Raw genomic sequence first — 6,000 nt, forward strand, 5'->3', positions numbered from 1 at the left:
GTTAGAATCAACATCATTAAAATGTCCATACTACCCAAAGCAATCTATAGATTCAATGCACTCTCCATTAAAATACCAAGGGCAGCTCTAACCGGTTTGGCTCAGTGGATAGAGCGTCGGCCTGTGGACTGAAGAGTCCCAGGTTCGATTCCGGTCAAGGGCATGTACCTTGGTTGCGGGCACATCCCCAGTAGGGAGTGTGCAGGAGGCAGCTGATCGATGTTTCTCTCTCATCGATGTTTCTAGCTCTCTATCCCTCTCCCTTCCTCTCTGTAAAAAATCAATAATAAAAAAAACCAAACACCAAAATACCAAGAGCATATTTCACAGACCTAGAAAGAACTCTCAAAAAATTCATCTGGAATAAAAAAAGACCCCGAATAGCCACAGCAATCCCGAAAAAGAAGAACAAAGTAGGTGGAATCTCAATACCAGATTTCAAGCTGTATTACAAAGCCACTGTTCTCAAAACAGCCTGGTACTGGTACAAGAACAGACATATAGACCAATGGAATAGAATAGAGAACCCAGATATTGACCCAAACCACTATGCTCAATTAATATTTGACAAAGGAGTCATGAACATACAATGGAGTCAAGACAGTCTCTTCAATAAATGGTGTTGGGAATATTGGACTGATACATGCAAAGTAATGAAACTAGACCACCAACTTACCCCTTACACAAAAATAAACTCAAAATGGATAAAGGACTTAAACATAAGACAGGAAACCATAAAAATACTAGAGGAATCCACAGGCAGCAAAATCTCAGACATATGCCGAAGCAATTTCTTCAGCGATACCGCTCTTAGGGCAATGGAAACTAAAGAGAAAATAAACAAATGGGACTACATAAAAATAAAAACCTTTTGCACAGGAAAATAAACCATCAACAAAAACAACCAGAAAGCCCACTGTATGGTAGAACATAATTGCCAATGTTATCACCAATAAAGATTTAATCTCCAACATTTTTAGGGAATTTATACAACTTAATAAAAGGAAGACAAATGGTCTAATAAAAAAATGGGCAACAAACCTAAATAGATACTTTTTGAAAGAAGACAGAAGGAAAGCCAAGAACATATGAAAACATGGTCAAAGTCACTAATTATCTGAGAGAAGCAAATCAAAACGACTATGCGGTACCATCTAACTTCTGTCAGAATGGCAATCATCAACAAATCAACAAATGACAAGTGCTGGCGAGGATGCGGAGCAAAAGGAAATCTCGTGCACTGCTGGTGGGAATGCAGACTGGTGTAGCCACCGTGGAGAACAGTATGGAGTTTTCTCAAAAATCTAAAAATGGAACTCCCATTTGACCCAGTAATCCCACTTCTAGGAATATATCCCAAGAATCTAGAATCACCAATCAGGAAGGATATATGCATCCCTATGTTCATAGCAGCACAATTCACCATAGCTAAGATTTGGAAACAGCCTAAATGCCCATCAGCAGATGAGTGTATTAGAAAACTATGGTACATCTATACAATGGAATACTACGTGGGTATAAAAAAGAAGGAATTCTTACCATTTGCAGCAGCATGGATGGAACTGGAGAGCATTATGTTAAGTGAAATAAGCCAGGCAATGAAAGAAAAATACATGATCTTACTCATATATGGAAAATAAAGAACATTATAACCCGATGAAAAAAAATATAGATACAAAGGCAGTAAAGCGTTGAACAGACTGTCAAATTACAGCGGGAAGGCTGGGGAGTGTTGGGGAGGGGGGGAAAGAGATCAACTGAAGGACTTGTATGCATGCATATAAGCACATCCAATGGACACAAGACACTGGGGGTGGGGTGGAATGAGGGCATGTGACAGGGGGTAAGGGAGGGTAGGGGAAGGTCAATGGGGGGAAAAGTAGATATATGTACTACTATATGTATATCTTTAAACAATAAAATCAAATTAAAAAAATAAAGTGAGAATAATAACAATACCTACCTTATGTGATTATTTTAAGTACAAAATGTGTGACTCATATTAAGTGCTCAGTAAATTTAACTCCACAAACCATATATGCTTGACTAAAATTGATTCTCCAAGATGGTCTTTGATTAGCCTATGAATTCATATACTTTCAATATATAACGACACATATCTTAGTTTGAAAAGCATGCATACACTTGCTATAGTTAAGTGAAGTAAAAGCAAAGCAGCTTCAAGGGCAAAATTGCTGACATTTGATTTCTCAGAAGATAGGAACAAAAGGACAGAGAAATGTAAAAAAGCAAGGAAGGAGAGAGGGTAAAATGGAAGAGAGGGATAGAGAGAGGAAGGAAAAATAGAGATAGAAGAAGAAATGTCATCTTCAAAAGGATGTATAGAAAAATTATGAGAAAAACATATAACAGAAAAAAGAGGCTGTAAATTATGACAATTAAGAACATCAACCTCGTTTAAAAACCTGGCTCTGTTATTTGTCAACAGTGTGAACCTTAGACAAGTTGCTTAACATCCATGTGCCCCAGTTTTTTTAAATCTGTAAAGTGGGAGATAATAATAGCATATATTTCATAGGATTATTATAAAGATTAAATGAGTTAACATGTAAAATGCTTACAACAGGATCTGGAACACAGTAAGTACTATGTAAGTGTTTATTTTTATTTACTATTTATAGGGAAAATTCAGAACTTGTTTTTTTGTTTGTTTAAATTTCTTTATTGATTAAGGTATCACATATTTGTCCTCATCCCACCATTCCCATCCCAAACCCCTCCCCACACATGCTCCCACCCCCCTGTTGTCCTTGACCACTGGATAGGCTCATATGTATGCACACAAGTCCTTTGGTTGATCTCTCCCCTTTATCCCCACCCTCCCTCTGAGGTCTGACAGTCTGATCCATGCATCCTTGTCTCTGGGTCTGTTCTTGTTCATCAGTCTATGTTGTTCATCATTTCCCCTAGATGAGTGAGATCATGTCCTACTAGAAATATACTTATAAGAACCAAAAATGAGACAAGGAATAATGGTTATGCTGAAAGGCAAGTGAATCAGTCTGTAGTGAGTTTCTTTCTGGGCCAACAGTTCTTTTGAGACCCAATTTCAATGTCAAACAGTTCCTTATGTGTACATGTCAGCAATGATATTTAAGATCTGGATGGTGGACAAATGGTGGTAATGCAGGTCCGACCCTCTCTGGTTTGGTCCTGGGCAACCTGCAGTGACGCACAGCTGCTGACTGCTAGTATGGCAAGGTGACGTCAGCATCTTCCATCTCTGGACTGCTTCTCTTCTGTCTTCATGGCTGGATTAGTCCTGTCAATTCCTCTCTGTTGCAGGAATCCACATGGTCTCGGAGTTGTTTTCTGAAAATACACAAACATATTCTCAACCAGAAGTTAATAAGGGAATATTTTCTATAAATTTGACTTGGGATCTTTTTTCATTTTTTGCCCAAATGATTTTCCTCTGGCTTGTTTTGACACCATGTGTGTTTTTCATGGGTGTCTTGCTTTTAGCCTTACAATTAATTTTCTAAAGTACAAATTTTCTAGATGTAATTTATTTACAGGGTATTTTTCCTTACATGATATTCTTCTACTATCCCCTCTTTTTTGATTTAAATATTAGGAGGCTTTTGAAAATTTTATAATGTAGTCTTGATAGCTTTTAAATTTTATTTTTTTGCACTATAATATGACTGCTTTAGGTTCATTACATGTTACACAATTTTATCATGAGATGAAGTACCAATAAAAATTTTAATTAACACTTTAAGAACTGCTTTTTGTCCAGTACAATTAATTTTTCTAGAATATTTACTTATTTCAATTAGCCAATTTAAATTAGCCTGAAAACTTGATTACTATTTTACTGTCAAATTTATTGCTCTAACAACAATCTTATTTTACCCTGTAAATATTAGTGGAAAGGATTATTTGCTTTCTTGAGTAGGCCCTGAGCTTTCCTGGTGGTAGGCTGGATTTAGATATCAAAAACCCACTTCCCCACACCATGAGTACAAGACAACTCAAACAAGTCTTGTTGCAGTGAGAGGGCAGCTGCTGTCAGCCAAGTCTCTGTCTGTTACCCGGGTCCTGATTTGAGCTGGGCATGGGAAGTTAAGCAGCCCTGGGGGCAGGAGACTTCCCTCAGAAGGGGTGAGGGTTCAGGACCCTGCAAATTTGGGAGGGGGTGAGGGTCTGTGCCCCACCTCTGTTGACCCCCAAGTTCTCTCCTGATGGACCCTCTGCGACTGTGCCTGTCTTAGGTTGTTCCTTCCCTGAGGAATCTTACCCATCTCTGGCGAACCAGCCATCCTTTGGGGCCAAGCAGGGTGATGTGAGGTTCAGTTATGTCTCCGTGGTAGCCTATGCCCCCGTGGCCTCCATGCCCAGCACCTGCCTTGAGATCCCCTCGCCTGCTGGCAGGGCCCCAGCACTGATCACATATCTTGGGGAACCCAGGTTTCTTCTCCAGGGAGGGCCCAGGTTGCTCCACTGGGCGAGAGACAGATCCATGGTACCAGTCATCACGAGGCTTCAACCTCGACATGAACAAAAAGCTCAGGCAACAGCTGTGGGCAATTGGATTGTGAGAAGAGGGTCCCTCTTGGCCAAAAGGGCAAGAGGGACCAATATGGAATGCTCAGTTGCCTTCCCAGGAGGCCCTCTACACAATCGAAGAAATTAAATCCTTTCATCCATTTATGGATAATAAAGAACATTATAAACTGATGAACAAAAAGATAGATACAGAGACAATGAAGCATCAAACAGAGTATCAAATTACAGCGTGATGGTTAGGGAGACGTGGGAGAGATAAGAGATCCACCGAAGGACTTGTATGCATGCATATAAGCATAACCAATGGATGCAAAACTCTGGGGGGTGAGGGCATGTATGGGAGTGGTTTGGGAGGGGGGGGCAATGGTGTCTATTTAGATCAGTTGCCCAGCAATTTTTAAATTGCTGCCAAACATTCAAAGAATTAGTTTGTAAGTTTGCGTGGGATAATTGTATATTATGCTGTTGTAATTCTAAAATATCTAGAGATGTGTTACCTTTGTCTCCAAGCACCAAAAAAATGATTTTTTATTGATACCCAACAGTGCAAGGTACTATTATAAGTAATGGGGGTAACAAATCTGGGAAAAATTTTAATGACATTGTAGAATAATATCATGTAAGGATATCCTTTGCTCTAGGCCATGGCAATTCCATTTCAAACGGGCTGTCCATTTCTTTTTGTATAGATAAGGTCTTAAAGTTACATTGTCTGCACCTCTCCCAGGGGCAAGTAGTGATAGTAGTGACACCCTTTCTTTGGTGTCCACACAAGCCAGAAACCTCTCTTCAATTTTACACACAAAGGGGCATTGTTTTGATTTTGTGTCATATAATAGGGAAGCTGGGTGGAGACACTTGTGTAATTATACTTTCTTACCCCAACCATGGTCCTCCTGGATGAACAAGGCATTTGATATTATTGGTTACTATATTAGGTGGGGGATCAGCCCGTGTAAGGGGACTTACCCATGAAGGGTCAGGAGCATGAGTCCAAAATACTTCCCTATTTGCCCCAGGTAATCGTACTGTACACCTGGTGATTGCTAGCATGGCTAGAAAGGCGTTCTTAGGCATTCTTGGGTTTCTGGTTACCTCACAATTTCTTCCCTGAGATTTGACGTTCTGATTGATGTTTCTCTGTCTCAGGATCTATTTTTTCCCCTTTAGTTTATGTTGTTCATTATATTCCACAAATGAGTGAGATCATGTGATATTTATCTTTCTCTGCCTGGGTTATTTCACTAAGCATAATGTTCTACATCTCCATCCATGTTGTTGCATATGGTAAGAGCTCCTTCTTTTTTACCACAGCGTAGTATTCCATTGTGTAGATGTACCACAGTTTTTTATTTTATTTTTTTTTTTCATTTTTATTAAGGTACTAGAGGCCCGATGCATGAAGATTCATGCAAGAATGGGCCCTCCTTCCTCCTGGATGCCGGCACCACCTTCGCTCTGGTGGGA

The sequence above is a fragment of the Eptesicus fuscus genome, chromosome 1 (assembly GCF_027574615.1).
Source record: "Eptesicus fuscus isolate TK198812 chromosome 1, DD_ASM_mEF_20220401, whole genome shotgun sequence".
In the NCBI taxonomy this organism is placed as follows: domain Eukaryota; kingdom Metazoa; phylum Chordata; class Mammalia; order Chiroptera; family Vespertilionidae; genus Eptesicus; species Eptesicus fuscus.